At 35.3% G+C, this 24683-nt stretch overlaps 1 long non-coding RNA gene across 3 annotated transcripts in view; it reads right to left on the reverse strand.

Annotated features, from left to right (window-relative positions):
- Positions 1-24683, reverse strand: part of LOC125099329 (uncharacterized) — a 291963-nt gene that overhangs the window by 200971 nt on the left and 66309 nt on the right. The window contains exon 3 of one of the 3 annotated variants that reach the window (XR_007127106.1): positions 7937-8007. The exons of the other annotated variants lie outside the window; for them this stretch is intronic. This is a non-coding gene — a long non-coding RNA (uncharacterized LOC125099329). Of the gene's footprint in view, positions 1-7936; positions 8008-24683 lie in introns of those variants that run through there. 3 annotated transcript variants of the gene reach the window in all.

A 24683-nucleotide genomic window follows, 5' to 3' on the forward strand; every position in this document is an offset into this window, starting at 1 on the left:
AGCAACAATCATAAAGATAATCATAGGTAAGTTTACCAAACATCTTTTTATAGAAAATAAAGAATACAGCCACATTTTTAGAAGACTGTTGACTGAAACATAATTCCTTCTTAAACTAACTAAACAATACTCATTCATTGATTAGTTAGTCACTGTAAACTAACATTTTAAAATTTCTTTGGAGACTGGCTGCAAAAGACTATGTGTTTATATAACAGACAATAATAAAGGAACAGTCAACAAACAGAGATTAATCACATAAAGTGAGCATAAATATCCAAATATCCAAAATCCTATGATAGGAAATAAATGCAGGAGAACAACAGTTTTAGGATGCAAACAATATAATCAGAGACATCACATGCCTAAAGAAAAGACAATTTTATAGTCAGTACCTTTTTTTATAATTTTCATCAAGAAAGCACTGAAGCCTTTATCTTTTAGAGACAGCTGGGATTTCAGTCAGGATATTTTAACTCAGAATGAGTTATGGCTACTCATTATCTAGTCCTTTCTCGGCCACAAACCATGTGTTACAGTTATGATGTTTTATATTATAGTATAAGACAATATTGTGTATTAAACAAAATAAACATTTAAAAACAATATATTAGAATGGTTTTCTTATTAAACTTCAGTTTTGTTCAACTATGTTAAATTATTTAGTTCATAAATGTCAACATCCATCAAACTTTTATTACAATATCATGAAAAGTGAGAAATTAATATTTATACATTGGAATTTTTATTTAGTTTTCTAAACAGTCATATTCATGAAATATCTTTTTATCATTTTTAATAGGACAATAATCATTGCATATGTTCTTCAATTAAATAAACAAATCAGCTAATTAAAATTCTTTTATATGTTCATGTTTAGCAATTAACCCCTTGTAAAATGTCATTACTCATATAAAATCATTAAGATATACTCCTGACCTTTATTACTGAGAAAAGAAAATCTATCAGTAAATCATACAGTGAAAATATCAATTAAAATTTAAAAACCATATAATCAAATATGGCTAAAGAAACTGAATAGTACCACCTCCCCAAAAAAGTAGAAAAAATGCTAAAAAATATGGATTTTTTACATGTTCACAAATATTGCAGTAGTAAACCTGTCTCCTCACTCAGTTTAGCTGCATAGTGCTGACAGAATATCCCACAAAGCCTTGTAGTCAGGAATCACAGATAGTAGTAGATGGAATGGGGATTTAGAGGGCAAGGGAGATGCTCTAAGTGAAAGCACCAATTTATCAGTCTCTGACAATCCTGAGACTGCAGGAAAAACCAGGAAGGTGGATAGATAGCAAATGACAATGAAACAAAGAGTGGGAACTGAAGGGTTATCTTCTGATTCTATGACGAGTTAACGGACAAAGGGGAAAAATTCCTGTTGAGATTTTTTTTTTTAAATTGCACAAATTATATACTGTATCCTTGGATTTCACCCTAATGTATTTAAGTTTATAAAACAAATTTTCACTGAATGTCATATAGAACTTTATGTAGAATTTTTATCATGCATCTCTAACATCATTCGTCATGCATCTCTAAATGTCATTCAATAATTACTGACTTTGTGGGACGCCTGGGTGGCTCAATTGGTTGAGCGACTGCCTTCAGCTCAGGTCATGATCTTGGAGTCCTGGGATCGAGTCCCACATCAGGCTCTCTGCTCGCCAGGGAGTCTGCTTCTCCCTCTGATCTCTTTCCTCTCATGTTCTCTCTCTCTCTCTCATTCTGTCTCTCTCTCTCTCTCTCTCAAATAAATGAATAAAATCTTAAAAAAAATTTTTTTTTAATTACTGACTTTAATTTCAGACTTATAAAAAATGATTGTCTATCTCAGATGCCTATATAATTGGAAAAAAGGTATCAAATTTATGTGAAGGGAAAATAGGTAAACATTTTAACCTATTTAACATAGATAATTTAACATTCAGATAACGTAACTGACAGTATTTGTTAACATAGATCAATTCTAATATAAACCGGGAGGTTTTCCAAGTTATGCCACAAATTCATGCCAGATATATGATTCTTTACTATGAAAATATTGGTTCATCATTGACCTGTACATGTTAAATACAAACTGGTTTTGGACACGTCCTATAATTCACAGGCCATGTTGTTTTATGCGGATAATTACACGGCAGTTGCTTTAAAGTTTTAAGCATATTTTGTTCTTAGATAGCATGTTGTAAAGTTCCAGAACTATCAATTTCAACAAGTCCAGATATATCATAAAACATTTTTAAAATATTCTAGTTTTACCACTACCATCACTACCACAGCTACTACTTCCATTAACTACTTACTACTAGTAGTAGTACTACTAATAACACATTAAGTGATGAAATGTGTCACACCTTTCACAGTTAGCTCATATTTTTTTAAAGATATTTATTTACTTATTTATTTAGAAAGAGCGTGCAAGAGGGGGAAGAGTCAGAGGAAAAGGGAGAGAGAGAATCTCAAGCAGATTCACCCCTAAGCATGGAGCCAGACTCTGGGCTTAATCTCAATGATCCTGAGATTGTGACCTGAGAGCTAAAATCAAGAGTCAGATGCTTAACTGACTGTGCCACCCACGCATCCCATGGCTCTTATTTTTCGGACTGGACTATGTTTTCCTTTCTTTATTCCACTATGTTAAAGTGCACTGGGGTTTTTTTCGTTAGTTTTGTTTTGTTTGTTGTTCCACCCACCCCTCTCCTCACACTGTACTCTGTGATTGGTACTTAGTATTTATTTAACACCTGTGTGTTTACAGAATACAATGTTTTGGTTAAAACTCCAAGGAAATGCAAGTTAAAACTTGCATCCTCGAATATTTTTGGCATTGATTTTTAATTGTGGGATTGGGTTCCTGGGATGTGTGGATAGCCTTTGAGGATTGTATAGTCTTCCGAAGAAGAATCATTTTTAAAAATAGGTATATGAGGTGCTATCAACCTATGAACATTAAAAAAAAATCACTATAGGTTTCTGTGAATCACATTTAAATTCATGTATGTTACTCTGAGTAGAGTTTTATCACTATTATGTGTATGTATATGTGCATGTGTGTACATACATATACATATATATATACACACATATATATTTAAATGAGTTATTTTTATTTAATAATTAATCAAAGTTTTAAAATGTAATATTGATATTTCTTTTTTGCCCAAATATTTAAGGGAAAGTGTTTATTTATTTATTTATTTTTGTTAACTTGGATTTCACTGTTAATTTTTTTTTTAAGATTTTATTTCTTTTTTTTTTTTAAGATTTTATTTCTTTATTTGATAGACAGAGATCACAAGCAGGCAGAGAGGCAGGCAGACAGAGACGGGGAAGCAGGCTCCCCACTGAGCAGAGAGCCCGATGTGGGGCCTGATTCCAGGACCCTGGGATCATGACCTAAGCTGAAGGCAGAGGCTTAACCTGCTGAGCCACCCAGGCGCCCCTTCACTGCTAATTTTTACTTGTATCATTTTCATAGAGAAACTTAGCTGAACAAATTCTGCGTTTTGACTTACCAAGGTTTTCTTTGTGGATCAACATACGTCCAGTTTTGAAAATTCACTATAATAACTAGCAATAAATGTGTACTTTATATATGCAAGATTCCCATCACATGCTTATATGAAACATATATTCAAATACATTATCTTTCAATTCATATGAACCTAATTTATTAGGTTGATATGATTTTATCATTTACATTGATAAAAGTATTTTAAGTTTTACTTAATGCATATTTTTCCATGTCTTTTTAGATAAAAATATTGTTTTCATGCTAAAATCTTATATTTGTATAGAAATATCAGGAATATTTATCAGATTTTACCTATAATTGATACAAAATTATCTATTGCTACTTTATCATTTTTAATTTAATTTTTATTAAACAATGATTATCTTGGCTTCTTAATTTTCTTAATGAGCAATTACTGTATTTTTAAACATTCTTTCAATTTTTCTGGGTTATTTAGATCTAGATTGATCTTTCTTAGAAGATTTTTTTCCTTATAACTTTTTTTCTTATAACATTTTTTCCTTATAATGTTCCTTTTAGAACATTTTTTTCCTTATAACATTTTAACCAAAAATTTTCCCTTAATGTCATATGAAACTTCCAAAAAAACAAAATGAATTCTCTCTGTGAAATTTGTCTTACTTCATTTGTGAAATAAGCATGACAACCTTTTTAGATAATATAAGATACAATATGCAAAGAAATGAAAAGATAACCTGATGATGAGAGTGGCTTTATCATTAACATATAGTTATCTACAGAACATGACTAAAGTTAATCCTGACAGATAAATCACATGTGACTTTCTCTACATTCCCAATCTTGCCACACTTTCCATTGTCCCACCTTGAATTATAGCAAGAGTTCATTGCAGCTGCAGCACTCATGTCATAGCAGGTAAGACATACCAAGTTTTCCCACTGATAATAATCAATTCTAGCTCTTTTAAGAGCTCTGAGCTTTACAAACAATGCCTCCCAAAGAGGTAGCTAACAGACCAAGTCATCTTTGGTAAACTCTCTACCATGAAAGGCCTTCCTCCTCTTTCATGCTAGTGCATTAGACAAGTGGACATAAAAAATCATTATCCTTTCCTCACAGTCCATCTGCTTTAGCTGGAACAGCAAGCCCTTAGCCTGGAACACATTTCAAAAACAAAACCACACATACTTTATTTCATTTCTCATGAAAGAGTACATTACCCAAGACCCACTCCCTACCATATCCATGCCTCTCTTCTAGAATAATCACATGCTTAGGCAAAGTCCTACCTAGGATAATGCCTTTCACATGCAAGCTAACCAGTCCAGAGCCTCACCACCAGCCATTTTCTTATCAAACTCTTAAACAAAGCCAATATTTCCCTTTCCCTAAATCATCCAGGACCAGGTGGTGGCAACTAGAGACCATTCTTATCTCCCAGAGTTTGCTGTAATTATTCAAAATAGCCAATCCAAAATTGTTACCCTGCTTTGCCTTTCTTTTCCTGTGAAAACTCTATTAATAATTTTGGCCTGGGCTGTCCTCTCACTCCTGCTTCTGTCTCCTAACCGGTAGACTCTCCTTGTGGCCCTGTATGGTGTGGCATTCCCTTCCTTCAGAAGTATAAGTAATAAAAGTTTTCTTTCAATGGCATTGGCTTCTCTGATTTGTCATTCAGCTACCACTATAAATTAAAATTCCGTGGGTACATGTGAGACAACTTCCTTATAAACAGAAACAGATAATGCATTTTGGTCAGGAATTTGCATAATGGTCATTTTTCCTTCTCAATATATTATATCAGGAAGCACATAAGTCTATCCTTCTAATTATTAGTGACATTAATTTGATTACTCAGGTTAAATGGAGTCTGCCAGGTTTTATAATATAAAGTTTTTCTCTTTAAAGTTAGTGAGTATTTTGTATGGAGTAAATATGAGAACCACATACTGTCATTTTAGCTCTCACCAACTGGACTTATCATTCATCAATGACTTTTTTTTTTTTAAAGATTTTATTTATTTATTTGACAGACAGAGATCACAAGTAGGCAGAGAGGCAGGCAGAGAGAGAGGAAGGGAAGCAGGTTCCCTGCTGAGCAGAGAGCCCGATGCGGGGCTCGATCCCAGGACCCTGGGATCATGACCTGAGCCGAAGGCAGCGGCTTTAACCCACTGAGCCACCCAGGCGCCCCTCATCAATGACTTTTGCCTGAAACAATTATTACATTGGTGATCACCAATAGTGATCAAATATCCTTCATCTAATCTACCTATGGAGATTGATTTTATTCTTCAATGTTTAGCAACATATGGCTACATTAAAAAAAAATCCTTCCTCTGTCCCATATGGAAAACATTAATACTTATTATTTTATATATCCATAATTTTAAATAATAACTTCAGCATGTCATGTGGATTTGCTTAATTGCCTATGCATTTTAAATTTTCTCTTATTGAATTATGATCTTGCCCTAGACATAAATTTTTTCCTTAAACAAATCTGATATAACTTACAGCAGGTAATAATAGTGATTTCAAAATATATGCACATTCTTTGATATTTCTCCCTTCAAGAAATCTAGTCAATAACATGTAAGTAGAAGTTATGTGAGCCATTTTTAATCTTGGCTCATGAACACCTGCCAGGCACAATCTTCCATGTTCTTTCTCCTTCTCTTAGTTTGTTGTACATGATTATTTGACCTTAAAATTCAAATCTGGAAAATGGTAAAATTGCGTATTTGAAGAATCCTGTGTTCCTGAATTACCACTGGAGATAAGCTGCCCATTAAACGTGAATGGCCATGGTGGACTTTGTATAAATGACATAAATATTTCCCATGTCTGTTTCAACCACTGTACATTTCAATAATTGTGTTTTGTTTTTTTTTTTGTTACGGCAACTATAGTACCTGATTTGATATACTTAATTTACTTCAACTCAGGTCAGGAATGAATTATTACTTCAAAGTTATATGTGACAATTGAAAAGGGTCCATATTGGGGCGCCTGAGTGGCTCAGTGGGTTAAAGCCTCTGCCTTCGGCTCAGGTCATGATCCCAAGGACCTGGGATGGAACCCCACATCGGGCTCTCTGCTCGGCAAGGAGCCTGCTTCCTCCTCTCTCTCTGCCTGCCTCTCTGCCTACTTGTGATCTCTCTCTCTCTCTGTCAAATAAATAAATAAAATCTTAAAAAAAAAAAGGGTCCATATTGGCTGGTATATGGGATAATATAGAGAAAATCTTTAATATTTAGTTAAGTAAAATAGTGGCTTTGGGGAAGTTTTCCATATTAGTTTGCACTGAGATAGGACCTGGGTTCCAAAAGGTGAACAGTGAGAAAAGGACAAAGGATGAAGGTTCAGACTGCATGCTGCATGTTTTTGTGAATTATGAGAGGACTATTCAGTAGAATAAATGCAAATAAATATATCTTGAATTTCTACTTTTGAGGACAGTCATAAATAAGTTAGTTACAAAGTATCTGGCCAAATGAAAACAAACTAGAGAAAATTACATTATTCAGAATGTCTATTTTCAGAATGTCTATTTAATGATAAATTGCATCTGAATTTTAGGGTAATTAGAGCAAATATTAAAACTGAAAATTTTGCCAGGTGGATTATAGAGGAGAGCACTAGAAAGTGCATCAGTAGTTCATCCAATTGCATGGGCTTCTTGAAAACAGATCTAAAAAGTCAGGACTTAGGCATGTATTCAGGCAATGTGATAAATAAAACCAGGCTGACAACTTTGTGGAGAAATCAACCGAATAGTCATGTAATATTTTTCAAGATACATAAATCCATTGTTATTCTAGAATAACAGAAGGAATAGGAAATATATAGGCTTATTTTCTAAAGAGCATTGCTATGGCTTGAATGCTTATGTCCTTCTAAAATTCATATAGTGAAATCCTAATGCCCCATTTGATTATACTAGGAGATGGAGTCTTTAAGAAATATTTAGAATATGAGGGTGGAGTCTTCTTGAATTAGATTAGCATTCTTAAAAAAGAGGCTCCAGACAGAACCTTAGCCTTCTCCACCATGTGCAGAAAGAGTAAGAAGGCACCAGTAATGAACAAGGAAGAGTCCTCACCAGAACATGACCTTGCTGACGACACCTTGACCTTGGATTTCCCAGCCTGCAGAACTGTGACAAAAGACGTTTTTGTTGTTTATAAGCTACCCAGCGTGTGGTATCTTATAGGAGCCTAAACAGACTAAGACGTGCACAAACTCATAATGGGCTTGTGTCTTAAAGAGAGACTTCAATAAATCAATAAAATCAATGAATAAATGAGTAAATGAATTATAACATTAACATAAATAGAAGTGATGAGAAAGTCAGTGATACTGAATTCAGTGGTTAGTGCCGTGGTAGGTAGCCTCAAAAATGGTCCCCAATGATACCTGCTTCTTGGTATTCACAACCTTGGGTAATCATCTCTTCTTGAATGTAAACTGGGCAGATCAACTCATTTCTAATAAAATGAAGTTGTAAATTAATTAACACTTCTGAGATTAGATTACAGATATACTCTAGCTTCTGACTCGGGCCCCTCTGTAATTCCCTTACTTGCTTACTCTACAGAAAGTCAATTGACATGTGTGCTGAATTATCGAGAGGCCCATCTGGCAAGGTTCTGATGTCTCTAGCCAACAACTGGTGAAGATCTGAGACCAACCTACAGTGAATGAGCTTGGGAGCACATCCTCCCCAAATTGAGCTTTGATATGAATGTAGACAGGACCAACATCTTGACTGAAGCCTTGTTAGTAACCCTGAGTCAATGACATTCAAATTCTTGACCCTCAGAAAATGTGAGATAACAAATGTACACTATATTAAACCTCTAAGTCTTGGGACAATTTGTTCCATAGCATTAGTTAACTAATATACGTAACTTTCTCATTTTCACCCAGGGGTAACTCCTTGTTTTTAAGGGCCTAATGATCAGAAAATGAAAGGCTTGATGATATTTAAAGTTGTGACTTTACTTATTATTTTGAATATTATCAGAAAATTGTACTTTTGTTCATTTATCTAAATATGATAGAATGATTATCAAATTATAGTATAAAGCTATGCTCTAAATAGATAACTAAGTATCACTTAAAAACTCAGTCTTATGAGGTTCTGATTAAGTTCATCTGAACAAGTACAGATCTTTAATGTATGATGGAGTTATAGCCAATAAATCCATCACAAATTGAAAATACTGTAAGTCAAAAATGCATTTAATATACCTAACATGCTAAACATCATAACTTAGACTGGCCGATCTTAAACTTGCTCTGGACACTTGCATTAGCCTACAGTGGGACAACATCATCTAACAAAACCTATTTTACAATAAAGTATTGAATATATCATGTGATTTATTGAATATTGTCTGAACATAAAAAACAGAATGTTTGTATGGAGTATAACAGAATGGTTATAGGGGTATAGGCGGTTTATCCTCCTAGTCATGTGACTGACTGGACCTGTAGCTTGCTGCCACTGTCTAGAATCAATAGAAAATACCATATTTCATATTACCAGCCTGAGAAAAGATCAAAATTCAAAATTTGAAGTACAGTTTCTACTGAATGCATATCGCTTTCACACCATCATAAAGTAAAAAAATCCTAAATTGAACCATTGTAAGCCACGGACTGCCTGCATACAAGAATCTGGACATTTAAAAAATAGTCCTCAATGATTATGGTATATAGGTAAGTTTGAAATACAATGATAAATTAATAAATTATATTATTAATGTAATGTATATAATGCATGAAAACATTATAATATACTCTTACTGGAACATAACTATTATAAAGTCAAATGCAAGACATAATGTTGTGTTAAAACACCTTTTCTTATAATACAAGAGCCAGTGAAAGTGTACTCAGCTTCAATATAATGCCTAAGTTTGCAGCAAAACATTGCTAGTCTACCAGTCAATAAAGTAATATGAACTGAACACCATAGGTTCTTCATCCCTTAAAATCCCTCTCTCCCCCGCAAAAATCCCTATGTTAAGTATTTTATATTACATTGGGATTTGGTGAAATAAATTTCACCCCAGGTTCTGTAGACATAAATGACAAAAATTTGATGTGTATTTGGGCACATCTAACTCCAAATGCACTATGTCTTAGGAACTATAGGGTGGTCAGTGGTGTTAGGCACCTGGTAACACCGCACAAGTACCACAGGGTGAGGCAGCTCAGGTTTCCTTTGTGTTGATCATGTCTTGAGGCAGAACCTGCTAGGTAGATTCACTATGAATTCAAATTTATACTCGCCTGGAGAGCTACTAGATTTTCCCTTCTCCAGAAATCAAATTGTTTCCTGCCCTAATGTTATCTATCATTTCAACATAAGGAAGACAGGGCAAGAAGAAAATTCAATGTTCAAACAAGAACTTGAAATACTTCAAATAATTACCATCTGCTCATTTATTCTCATATTTGGGGAGCATGCATTCAGTTATGCTACAGAAATGATATGATGGCAATGATTATCACCCACTCAGATCTCCTGCTGTGGGAAAGGACATTAACAAAAGGTCCCTGTTATTGTACTTTGAATCTACCATCATGTTAGCACTTATGCCACACCCAAAAAAGCTACCTGAAGCTAATAACTGAGAGTAGCCAGAAAGACTAATGCAGATCCATACATACAAAATGATGTAAGATTACTCTGATGCGAGACTTTGGCTCCAGGACTCATTAGCCTGGATGAATCTTTTTAAGATCTGTGCTACAGTCTGAATGCCTTTCTACCCAGCCCTTCTTCTCTCCCACTCTGCTACAGAGGTAACACATGCACTATGCTCTGAAGGTTCTCTTCACTATCTCTGGCTACCTCTCTTTTTTTCCGTCAAAGAAATTTTCTTCAATAAATCTTTTGTCAGTCTAGTTCAGCTTGAGTGTCTGCTTCTCAGAAAACCCCAACTAATCCAAGTGATGCCAAAAAGTCCTGTTAGAGGAGAGGACCACTGAAGTGGAATGATTCAATCATTCAAAAGATAAATGGGCAACGATATCAACACAGACAGTGGAGTTAGCTTGTTTCTGTTAAATTGCACCAGTACCCTGCTGAGGGACAATAAGAAATCTAGAGTTAATAGCAGGCATAAAACACACTATTCAGATATACTGCTCATGCAATATAATTGACTATTGGTCCCAGCTGCTTCTCTCTGAATCTAGCAATGCATTTGCACTAGGCCAGGTATCCCCAGGGCTGTTCCCATTGTGACTGAATGTAGCAAGGATGCAAATGCAGGTCCATTTCTACAAGACATGCGAATCTTCTGATGGGCCTGGCTTTGGGTCATGGACTCCACTGGCCTGACTGAAACTTTCTTGTAACACACTGCAGTCAGAGACTTCCTAGTTAACTATCCTGCCTTTTTTCTCCTACAATGGTCAAGCCTGCTTTGCAGTCTGAAATCTTTTCTAGCTATCCTGCCCACATCCACTATCCCTCACAGGTATTTCTCCCAATAAGTTTCCTGCATGTCTAATCCTGTCTTAGCATCTACTTCTCCAAGAACTTAAATCACACAAATGAAAGTCTTACTCTAAACACATCACATTTACTGTCATGATTTCCATCCTATTCTATTTAGTGCTAGTCATGGGGGATAGGGAGTACTTAAATTTATCAACAAATAGGGAATACTGTTTTGTAACTTTTTTCTGCCCTAATGTAAACTGATATTTTGTTAGAAATAGATATATCGGGGCACCTGGGTGGCTCAGTGGGTTAAGCCTCTGCCTTCAGCTCAGATCATGATCTCGGGGCCCTGGGACTGAGCTCCAGGTAGGGCTCTCTGCTCAGCAGGGGGCCTGCTTCCTCCTCTCTCTCTGCCTGCCTCTCTGCCTACTTGTGATCTATCAAATAAATAAATAAATAAATAAAATCTTAAAAAATATATATATAAATAATGATTAAAAAAACATGTCTTTGTTTCTTGATTGTATTTCTGTAATTGCTTTTAGTACATTGATCTCAACTTGCAGCCAATGTGCATGTCATTGGCTCTCATCATTTAAAGAATTGAATTAAATAACATGTGCTTATATTTTTTCTTTTTTTTAAGATTATATTTATTTATTTGACAGAGAGAACACAAGTAGGAAAGAGCAGCAGAGGGAGAGGAAGAAGCAGACTCCCCACTGAACAGGGAGCCTGATGCGGGACTTAATCCCAGGACCCTGGGATCATGACCTGAGCTGAAGGCAAACACTTATCTGACTGAGCTACCCAGGCACCCCTATTTTGTGCTTATATTAACCTCAGTGTCATAAGTCTATCATATTTAATTCAGTATAACTTGTTTGAAATGATCAAATATTATTAGGAAAAAAAATACTACCTCAGAAGATGAGAAAAAAAAATGATGTGTTGTGTGTGGATGGGTATGTACTAGATTCCAGTACTATTCTCCAAAACATGGCCCTTTGAAATCTATGTCTTTAGTGTTTTATAGCTACACATTATTCAACACTTTTTGAATTGCAGGTGAATTTTTTTGTTAGTTAAATTGACTTAGAAAAATTCTTAGAAATCTGTCAAATCAAAAAGTTGAAAGTTTAGGAATGCAATTGTACTCAGTAATATTTATAATCATTGGCTTAAATGTTTCTAGATATTTCTATACCTTTTCCTTTAATTCTCTGAATGACTATTTCATTTTTTTTCTCACTGAATATTGTCTTTAATACCATGTTGCCAAAATTTTAAGATATATGTTTTAATATTTCTGTGACTTAAGATTTTTAATGAATTAGGTTTGAAAAATTGCAAAAATGTGCTCTTTTTGTTTTATCTTATGCCAGACAATCTGTTTTGGACCAAGAATCTTCAGCTGATGTGACTATAGTAAAATATGAAAGGTTTTTCTAAACCACATAGAGTAAAGATAGGAGTAGGATTTAGTAGAAAGGACTATTCTAAGAATAAAGGAAGGGACTGCATATGAACAAACAAAAACAGAAAAAATATATGGTTCACTATATTCTGAAATTTATGTCATTATTCCAGAGTTGAGGATGTAATAGACAAATTTTAGAACATAACCTTTAATATTAGTATGATAAGTTAGATACGGGAAATACAATTAAAACTAACTGTTAAATATAAGAGCAAGTTCAGGGATCCTGCTCAAGAAGGTTTGTATTCAACAGTGATTTGTAAAAATGTTTAGGTGAGTATTTTGTTAAAAGAAGGATAGAGTAATAATACTATTGTGATTCAGGCTCATTAGTAATTCTAAGTCAGAAATCATTCTAAGTTGTACACTATTTATCAAATACAGTTCAGAGTCTTCCACTGACAAAGATCCTTAAGCTCAGAAAGTCATGTACAATTTTAATAATTTATATCCCACCAGACTGATCACATCTTTTTCTACTATTTTGTACCTTGTCCATGTCATATTACTCATCATATCATACTAAAGTTATTTATGTATTTGCTACTGCTGCTTGACAGTGAGTTTCTTGAAAGAAGGGATACTTTATATCGACATTCTTTGTATTTGTTAAAATGCCTAGTACGGTGTGCACTCTGTAAAAATTTATTATTTAATATAAAATGAACTAACCAAAAACAGATTTATTACCATTCAGGATTCATCACTATGAAAAAAAAATGTAATATGAAAAGAGAGAAAACAATCTATCCAAAGGTCTTAAGGTCCCAAACAGAAGAACTTTACACAAAAAAAGGCAAAGAGTAACATACTTATTGGAAACATCTTATATAAAGAATATGTTCAGACCTACTCAATACTGAGATATTGAACTACTGACAGTTAAATTGTGATTTCTAAACTATTTAAGACATATTATTAGAGTCACAAACATGTTTAAAGGTAAGGAAATCATACAGTAGCAGGAAGCAAAGATACAATAGGATAGTTCAATTTTTTGAGTGCTTGATTTTTATATTTTATTTATGTAAAAAATATAACAAAGTATATATAAAAGTATTATATGAAAGTATTATATAAAAAAGTAACAGGAAGACAAAAACAAGACTGGCAAGTCTTCAGATGTTGTTCATCTTTCCTATACTTGGTACCAACAGAGATAGAGAATTAAATGTGTTTAATAACTTAGGTTAAAATCCAACTATCCAAAACAACATGAAATACAGAACAATGTAAGAGAGGTGAATTTTTCACATGGGATATAAAAAAAAGTAAAAGAAATAATGAAAATAATACTATATTATTATAATGAAAATAATAATATATAGCTATAACTATATGCTTCACTTTTATAATGCTAGGAATAATTCAATGAAAAACTATGATGAGAAAAATATTCTAGGGATACAGAGTTTATACTCACAAGATATGGAATTCTGAAGACATCGGGTATTAGTAATTTACTACTTTCTGGGTACTAAGTGGCAGCTTGCTGCTCAGGAAGAATTAATTTAGTGAGTTATGTCTTTAGAATACACAAGCTATATCAAATTATGAAGTAATTATCACATAATTAGTCTTATTAATAATAGTAATATATTCATGCTATACTCCATAATCAGCAAGGTTCCTCCTGTAAGTCACTCAGTAAAAATAAGTTTAATATTTTAGAAGTTAATTAACTTTGTCAGGCTACTAAGCACCATTTAACATACTAAAGTTGCAATTTACTAGGTGGCAGAAGTTGACCTAAATGAGACATATCAGCTCTGCAATTCAAAATTATTACAGTTTTCATGGTCTCTGAAACTTCCACTCTAAAATGGGCCTCACTCAAGAAATACTATTACAAATATTTAAGGAAAACACACTTATTTGGATTGTTATCCCTACTATCATACAATTGTGACCAAGACTGTGGACTGTTGGCCTCTGGGTGCTGGTTACAGACTCCACTGGGTGGCTTCTAATGATACATCCAAAGAAGTATGCAAAATTATGCCCATAAAAATTAATAGATGAAGACTTTAAGAGTGCCAACACATATTTCTTCAAAAAAGCCTTGCATGCAAGTCACATTTAAAAATTTCACATAATAGTATAACATCTGAAATCAGAAATTTATCCTCACCTAGTCTTTTCCCTTATGCATCACCACTAAGAAATAATAATTTTCAGTGTTCTTTTCTACCATGACCACATTGAGCAGGAAAACAAAACAAAACAAAACAAAAAACCCACAAAGAAAACAGGTGAGACTTAGATACTTTTCCTTATTTAGAGAAATCTATACTGCACTTGAGTTTCCCTAAGAAAATGATGATGTCTTTAGTATTATTCCTTGTAAAAGAAAAACAAACAAAAATAACTTCACATATGCCCTGCTTTTCATTACAATATAGATTTTTAAATTTCCTTCCTTTCAAATTATTTACTCAGAGAAGATATCCAAAAGCAAAGAAGTGACAGAAATTGGCAAAAATCTATGAAGCTAACTTTATTTCATGATGTCTTGTGTCTTTATGGTACTGAGACTGATCATTCAATATTTCTGATTGTTGAAATTAATGTTCATAGGTTTTTAAATGCTGTAATACAAACAATGGACATTTTGATTGATTGCCTGTAATTATTTGTTATGAAAATATAGTGAGTGGTGACAGCGTAAAATATCATGTTCACAATATAATATATGAATTTGTAAGATGGAAAATAATTGAATTTCAGTAAGCATTTTGGTCAACTTATAAATACAGTTAAAATGACAAGTTATAGTTTGGTAAATGAGAAGAAAACAGCATTTTAAAGTAATGATATAAATAAATGTGTAAAATATTGATTCTGGAAAACCTGGAATATATTCAAAGAATTTTTTAAAACACTTTATCATCAACATTTCTTTTTTTTTTTTTAAGATTTTATTTATTTATTTGAGAGAGACAGTGAGAGAGAGCATGAGCGAGGAGAAGGTCAGAGAGAGAAGCAGACTCCCGCGGAGCCGGGAGCCCGATAGGGGACTCGATCCCGGGACTCCAGGATCATGACCTGAGCCGAAGGCAGTCGTCCAACCAACTGAGCCACCCAGGCATCCCTATCATCATTTCTGTATCTTCTGAAATAATACTTATTCTGCTTCTCTCCTATAGGTACTTTTCTCAGTTGTTTCTCATAAGTTTCTACATTCTGGTAGTAACAGCCTTGATTATATTCCAAACCTAAGCTCTTTCTCTTCATTATTCAAATGCTATGGCCAACACTATTACCCAATGACCAAAAGAGAATTAAAGGATTACCAGCTGGTATGTGATTCAGGTTTCCTACCCTGAAGTCACCTGGGGGGAAAGTGTCTAATCATATGTTATTCCAAATGTGCTAACTGGATTTCTTGATAACATTTATTAATAGACATTTTCCTCTATTGAAAGCATTTAGAAGGATATACCTGAGCTGTCTAGATTACTCAGGGCAAACACACTTGAAATGTATGGATTTGTAGGGTGTAGTGCCCAGAAAAATATGAGATATTATACCAAATGTAAAAAGTGTTGGTATTTCTTGAGTGTGCTGCTTATAAATTTATTGCCTTAGTTACAAATTCGCCTTTTTAGATAGCTCTGTGAAAATGGATCTGGGTCCTTTTAAATATTTGCTCTGTCCGTTGGCATAAAGTTTTGTCAGTAGAAATGTCAGAGAAAGAGTTTTGCACTGTCAGAGAAAGAGTTTTGCTTCCTATTTCTGTTGTGCTGGCTTTATTTGCAGTTTCCTGCCCTGCTCCCAACTTCTCTAGTGCCTATCTCCCAGCACATAGCAAGAAGCAGAATCTGGCAACCAGCAGCTTCCTCTGACACCTCATATCTCATGACAGCATCGTAGAACAATGACTCCTGGGGTCCAGCTCATGCAGTCCATGTCAGCCAGCACCATTCAGTAGACAACAGATTCCCCCAGCCCCTCAGCTATGGGTTCTTTCGTAGTACCTGGCTGCTACTGTGCACGGTAGGCAGAAGAATCCCACAGTGAACAATTTTAGCCAGTAGCAAGTACCAAAGTGAGTTTCTGGCAAGTTCCAGAAGGCATATTTCCAGCAAATTCTGCTGTTTTTTCCTTGAGTAGTTTCTCTCAACCCACAAGGTTAGTGACTGCTCCTTAAATCTGTTATCTACATCATGATTTCACCTTACTTTTTAGCTGCCAATCCCTCTTTACTCTAATCACTTGTTGTAATTAATGACATTTTATATTAAACTTTCTTTGTTCAAACAACCATGTAGTTTCCTCTTCTGATTGGACCCAAAACAATGTAACAATCTAAAAAGGTCTCTTTGTGAAAGTGATACCCTATGATCTTCACTCAACTCTAAAGGATCCTTAAGTTAGCCTCCTGGGTAATATACTAACATCTCTTCCCCATTCCCCATTCCGAAACTCATACAAATATACTATCAAATATGGTGATTGATCACAACATTTAATAAAAGGTAAGCAACTAGACACATGGTTAAAAATTAAGGAATATGTATTTTTAAAGCTTTCTTTATTTTTCCATTGACAATTAGAGAATCCAAAAACTTACCAATAATGTTGTAAAGATTCAAATGAAATAATTAATGTGAAAATGCTCTAATAATTTATTTCTGTTTTATTCAAGCTGTAATGACTAATCTATAGTAACAATTCTAAAATTAAAATGACATAAGATAACAAAGGTTTTCTTATTGTTCACACTGCATGTCCATCACCATGAAACTCTCTCACATGCTACTGTAGGATTCTGGCTGAAAGAGGAGTCTCCCGAATAAATACTGGCATTCTCTTTGGCAGAGTAAGAGGGATCGCTAGAGGATCCCATGTGCACGCTCATATGCTGCTATTCAGAAGTGGCACTTGTAATTCATTGGATATAACTATCCCCTCAACACACACTGAAAGGGAACCGGAAAGTGCAAGGTCATCAGAGTCTTAGAGAAGCAGAACTATTCTAAAATGGAAGCAATGAATACCCTATCATCCCAAACCATTTGGTTCAGTTTAGAACCCCAAACAAACAAAAACTGACTTTTTCACTGAGAGGTAGCTCAGGTCCAGGATCCCCGCATGTAACCTCTGTATTGGGCAGACTTGATCCAGATATTTATAAAATGAGGAGACAAATTATCTACCTTCTAAACACCCAATACACCACAATCAACACTCCCATTTGAAAAGAAAGAGGAAGAGTGGAAGACACAGAAATCACTGGTTTATAGCAAAGCTGATATCCTGCTGGGTAGTTATAATCAAGGCCCCTGCTCCACAGGTACTCCTCCTCAGTGGGTAATGGTTCCCCATATGATATTTTCCCATGACCTTTGACTCTGTCTTCTAAGATTTTTTTTTTTTTCCCTTCTCCATTCTTACTTGGCTAAATCTGTAGAGGGCATTGGAGAATATGCTTGCTCTGTGGCTGAGTAGTGTTCCCATAACCCTTGCCCAAGAGTTGCATACACAGTTTGAAGACCTGGGCTGAGATCAAGAGTCAGATACTTAAGTGACTGAGCCACCCAGGTGACCCAGTTTATCAAACATCTTATGAAAAGACAGTGAAGAGTCTCAACCAAGAGACATTATGTTTACTCTTACTCTCCTCACTACCGCATTCATCCTAATTATAAATTGTCACTCAGGATATTACTTCTGATATTTTATTGTGGATTTTGTAAATCCTCCCCATAATAATTGGTCAGCTCTGGGCTAGAAAAACCATCATCAGTATAATGCAAAGTGATTGGAAGGCTGGGAATATTTTCTGATGAAATAACCAAACAAGCTCAAAGACAAATTATGTAGGCAGTGCTCTATGTTGAACAGCTTTTATTTGTTCTCTTCAAGAAAATCTTCCAAGTCAAATTGTGTTATATCCATTATTATTGTCCTTTCTAGTCCTCACTGATGATGGATTGAAATAGGAGGACAACCATTGATTTTATCTTGATGAATAGCTCTTTACTTGGGGTTTATGCACACGACGGATAGTTGAGGCAAAACTAAAATAATAATAATGATGATGTGCAAAATAATTTTATTTTCAGGTTACATTCAAATTTTTCCTTTTGAAAAAAAAACTGACAACTCATTATAACTTTAGAATACTGATAAACTCAAAATAAATACAGGTATCTTAGTAAACTCCAGTTGAGTAACATCTGTTCTCAGGAATATCAAACATTCACCTGCCCTCTTGTCATTTTCATTTGAATGTCTTATAGGAAACTCAAACACAGTATGGTACAGCTAAAACACTTCATTCTATCATTCAACACTGCACTTAACTAAATAACCAATACTTACCCTACCTGTAAATGTCACCAGTGCTCACCCAATTACCCAAGGCCAAAATCCGGGAGTCACAATTAAACCTTCCTCTCATTTGAATGAAATTTTGATGTAGGATACCAGGTGAAGCGATAATAGAAGTCTAAAGGTTCTTTCAATGACTCCTTTCCTTTTTCTTAAGTCTGTAAACATAGTTGGTAAATTGTAGGGAATTAACATTCCCAAGAGGATGTACCCATACTCTAACCAGCATTTATTCAGTTCATTTAATTAGAAAGGGTTCAGAGACCAGAGTGTGAAGACAAACTGCCTACAAACCAGAGGGGAAAAAATGACCTCTAGAAAAGGCAGCTTTCTGCTTTGATCCCATCCAGGCTTTTCTGAGTACGAGTAGGTATTTGAATTGAGACCATGCCTGTCCCCAGAAGGATCAGCACACATGTCAGCCATACAAAATGAAACAAAACAAAACAAAAAAACAAAAGAAGTATACCAGATGAAGAGTTGTATAGGTGTAAAAAACTGTATTCCAATGAGAGAGAGAGAGAAAGGGAGGGAGGGAGGGAGGAAGGAAGGAGAATGGAAGGAAGGAAGGGAGGGAGGAAGGGAGGAAGGAAGAAAGAAAGGAGGGGGGAAGGGGAAAAAAGAAAGATTTTTTTCAACAGTACAAATTTATAGAAGGGATATTGAACTTATTGAGCTGAGTAAGTAAGAGAAATCATATGGTGCAAAGAATTCCCCAGGTCAGATATTTGAACGGACTCACCAGACTTTACAGAGCATACTCATTATAGTTATTATTTAGGGCTGCAGAAGAGAGTGAAGGTGAGCACTGTAGGTCCATGACACACACTATGTGCACCCTCCTCATGGGCTTTTATTTGAACTCATGTATTGTACTGTGTTTCTGGTTTCAATCATTAAGATCTGTACAAGATCATGTAAACAAGGTAGGCTTATTAAGCTGGTTAGACCAATTAAAAGCCATTGTTAAATATGCTGACACTGAGGGTCCTCCAAGGAGTTTTAGACTTAAAGAGAATATGATAAATCTATTGTCCTCATTTTTCTATTTTTCTTTTTGTTTTAGATTTTTATTTTATTTATTTGACAGAGAGAGAAAGCAACCACAAGCAGGGAAAGCTGCAGAGGAAGAGAGAGAAGCTGGCTGCTCATTGTTCAAGGAGCGCTATGTGGGGCTCAATCCCAGGACACCAGGATTATGACTTGAGCTGAAGGCAGATGTTTAACTGTCTGTGTCACCCAGCCACTGTCCTTATTTTGACCCAGACTTAAAGACAGAGTTTCTCAAGTCCAACTGTAAATCAGCTCTATTTCCCCAAATAACTATAAGTGTTTTATTTTCTCTTTAATATTAAGTGACTCATCACTTCTTGGCCTTTTGGCTAAGATCAAGTATAATATTAAGTGAGTGAATATTCATACTGTACATGTTTTAAATGAATTACTTTGAATATATATGTACATAGTGGTTTATTTATTTTTTCATGTATTCATTTGCTTGTTGTAGCTGGAGCTATTAGGGACCTCAGTGACAACATCCTGCTAACAATAGCTTAAAATAATATGTTCACATATGGTTGGAGTATCTTCGTTCTCCTTCCTTCCTTTCTTCCCTCCTCCATCCCTCTCTCCCTTCCTCTCCCTTTCTCTCTCCCTCTCTTTTTTTCTCTCTGACCAAGATAATGGAGATGATGATAGCCACAATTTGGGGGTATAGAGTATCCATGGAAAAAGATAAAGTATGAAGTTAAAAATGTTCAAAGGAGGGGTGCCCAGGTGGCTTAGTCCATTAAGCATCCAACTCTTGATTTCAGCTCAGGTCTTGATCTCAGAGTCTGGAGGGTATCCACTGGGCTCTTAGCTCAACAGAGTCTGCTTGGGATTCTTTCTCTCCCACTCCTTCTGCCTCTCCTCCTGCTCATGTGTGCACTGTCTCTCTCTCTCTTTCAAATAAATAAATAAATAAATAAATACATGTTGAAAGGAGAATACTAAACCTAATCTACCATCCAGATCGCCCAGAGGCTGAAATTCTAAACTGCTTGAAAAATTTTCTTTTTGAAACTGGTATCTTAAATATGCTTTGTGATATTCATGTTATCCATTAAAATAATTTTTAGCAGAGACAAAATTAATGTGGGAGAAATTCCTTGGGAAATGACTAATGAGAAAGATTCTGAGTAGCTAATTTCTTGCTCTGTTTATGATGCATTACATAGTCTGGGCAGAGACAAATTGCCTGATCATATTTTTTTTTTTTCCTTGAAAACCTGTTCCTCAAATCCATAAAAACTCTAGTAGAGAATTAATAAAATTTAAAGAGATTGATTCAAAAGCAGAAAGAGTTAAACTCTGGGCAATCACTATATCCAGGTCAAAAGCCTTGACAGACTATCAACCTCGATAGTAAAAAGTTCTGGGAAAGGATACAAGAGAGATAGCGCCAAGATAAAGAGCTGTATATCTTAAAAATGAAGTTCTCTCTGCATCAAAAGGACCATCTTACTTATACTTCTCCTTTCAAATTTAAAAATATTTGCCTTATAAACTCTGAGGCAGATGGTAGGGAGCTACCAAAGGTAAGGGTAACAAGCCTTAATCTTTTTTTTTAAGATTTTATTTATTTATTTGACAGAGAGAGACACAGCGAGAGAGGGAACACAAGCAGGGGGAGTGGGAGAGGGAGAAGCAGGCTTCCTGCTGAGCAGGGAGCCAGATGTGGGGCTGGATCCCAGGACCCTGGGATCATGACCTGAGCCAAAGGCAGACGTTTAACTGACTGAGCCATCCAGGGGCCCCAAACCTTAATCTTTTTTTCCAGGTTCATTAAAATATCAAAACTGTCCAGAGGGACCTAAGCTGTATGCCAATGTTCAGGTATTCTGAATGAGATAAAGGTTTTTGTTGTTGTTGTTTTGTTTTTGTTTTGTTTTCTCTTTCTCTCTCTCCTTAGGCTGACTGATTTATTTATTTTTTTTTAAATAAACTTATAATGTATTATTTGCTTCAGGGGTGTAGGTCTGTGAATCATCAGTCTTACACAATTCACAGCACTCACCATAGCACATAGCCTCCCCAATGTCCATAACCCAGCCACCCTATCCCTCCCCTGACCCCTCCCACATGTCCTAGCAAGCCTCAGTTTGTTTCCTGAGATTAAGAGTCTTAGTTTTGTTTTTAATGGTGAGATTATATTAAAAGAGAAAGACTGTTAGAGAAAATAAGTGACATAAATCTGAGTTGCTAAGTTGAGGTAACTGAGTTGCTAAGTTGAGGGAGTGTTTTCATGTTTCCCTGGATGTATTTTATTATTAATTTATGTAGGGGTACCTCGCAGGCTCAGTCAATAGAGTTTGTGACCCTTGATCATGGAGTTATGAGTTTGAGCCTCATGTTGGGTAATAGAGATTACTTAAAAAAGAAAATTAAAAAAGATATATAGGAAATTTATGCAGCTGTTACACAAAGACCATATAGGCTACTGATAAGGGGCATTCTAAATGGGACATCACAAAGACTCTAATCCTCATCAAAATTATAAAAGAAGAAAATACATATATTGAGTACCAGAATTAGTGAGTAAAATTACAATTTACAGAATTTGGAAGAACCAGGAATAATCTAATCTAGTATTTATGATTTACTTGTCTAAATAACACTTGGAAATAACCTCTGGGTTTTAAAAAACTAAATGAGGATACACCATCTATGAACAGCAGGACATCTGGTATCACATTTATTTTGAAAAATCTCTCAACATTTCATCTTCTTTGATAAGAAGCCAATGATCTGCGAGATTCATTAATGTTAAACAAGTACATGTTGAGTACCCACAATACTTTCACATTACTTTGGAAAAGCAAAAAATTCATATTTCCTGATTTTTGTTGTTGTTTTGTTTTTATATAAGATTATATAAAACTATCAACAATTTTATAATCTTAAAAATCAGAGTATAAACAAGTGGAGTTGGAAGTTAGGTTTTCTGAGAAACAGAATCTGAGACAGGGGTTTTTGTCCAGGAGATTAATTGGGAAGTACTCTTTTGATGTACATTATAGAGAAATGAAAAAAAGAAGTGGTAGAACAAGAATTTGAAAGATTTAGTTAGAACAGTTCATCAGTTCATCAAACTCAGATATGTGGGATGGGGATGGCCCTGCAGACTTGACCCATATTGAAGTAAAGGAACTTAGCCTACCTCTCTTGCACTGACCAGTCACTGGATGATGGCTTTTTGGATAAGAGGAATGACTTTGGACAAGAAAGCTTTCTTCAGAGAAGAACAATTCCTAAAGAGGTACTCAGCTGACTATTGGCAGTTCCCAACACTCTCAGAACTAAGGGAATGAATAATTTATTCTACTAGCAGGGGAATTCTAGGAAATCCCTAGAGAATCCAATATAGACTTATCCCTTGTGTTCCTTGGATCCACTTATTCATATAATATGTTAGGAAAGTATATTCTTCATAATTCTGGTCAGCTGCTTTTCCTGGAGTACTTACAAGTTGACATTTAGTAGGATGAATTAACGTTCCCACTGCTATGCCTGGTGAGTTTTATATTCCTAATGGGAGATGCACCGGTACAATTTGGTAGAAGATATAGGATCTGGCTACTGCTCACATAATTTATTTGCCTCCTCCAATATTGCTTTTGGACTGTATTTGCCACATTTACCTTGCTATGGAATGTTGAGTGGCCCACCCAATCTTATTAATTAAAGGATGAAACACAGCTTATTTGATGTTCATTGCCTAGGCACTTCATCTCTACCTGGACTTACTATCATACAAGGAGTTATTTTGCAAAAGATGTATAATTTTCCTCTATAGATAGCATGGTTTTTGTCACATGGGATTTTCCTATTGGGGCTTGCTCTAAACTCCACAGGTCATCTTCCATTAGCACTAATACTTTTAATACTGTAGGGTCTGCTGGATTATATGACAAGAAGTAGCATGGATTTGCAACACAATTTGTTGGATTGCAACCCAATTCCAGGACCGTGGGACCATGACCCGAGCCGAAGGCAGAGGCCTCAACCCACTGAGCCACCCAGGCGCCCCTTCCCAACACTTTTAACCTACTGGCCACTTCTTGTTTATTGGAAGAATTAAAAGAATGTTGTTTATACAGTAGTTCAGTGTATGTGAAATGGCCTAATTCTACAGAATATATTATGGCAGAATGGAGGAGACTGTGTACTGTTTAGGATCCCACCTATATGCAAACTGTTTCTATGCTAGTTCAGTTCTACTGAGGAACAAAGACTAAAATCTAATTAGACAATGAAGAGATGTGTGGTGCAGGAAAAGGTAAGCAGAGCCTTCAAGCCAGGATTCAGGTTTTATAACTGTGAGAAGAAAAGAGGAAGAAAGGAGGATTGGAAAGAAGATTCTCAGATTTCAGTGAAGTTTTCTGAAAAATTCTTGACCAATTAGGTGGAAAGCCCCAGATGGGAGAATGCCATTAGTGGAGCACCACACTGGGCTGGAATGACCCAGTAGACCCCAGTCTCTTCACTGCTTGTCTTCAAGCAGGCCAGAAAGAATACAGCTTTGTCATGACCACAGCTGGGTATCCAGTTGTGTGGCAGCTAGAGAGTGTCTACCAATGACCCCACTCACAATACATTCTCTTCAAAGTAAAAACAAACTACAAAACAAACAAACCAATGCCCAGAGGGACATAAGGAAACTTGGGAGATACTGGATACATCTATTCCCTTGATTGTGATAATCATATCACCAGTGTTTGCCTATGTCCAAACTCATGCAGTAGTAAATATTAAATGCATGGTTCTTAGCATATCAACTATACCTCAATAAAGCTTTTTTTTTTTTTTTCTTAAATAAAGCAAGTACATCTTAGCAGCACAAC

Source organism: Lutra lutra, chromosome 4 (genome assembly GCF_902655055.1).
Source record: "Lutra lutra chromosome 4, mLutLut1.2, whole genome shotgun sequence".
In the NCBI taxonomy this organism is placed as follows: domain Eukaryota; kingdom Metazoa; phylum Chordata; class Mammalia; order Carnivora; family Mustelidae; genus Lutra; species Lutra lutra.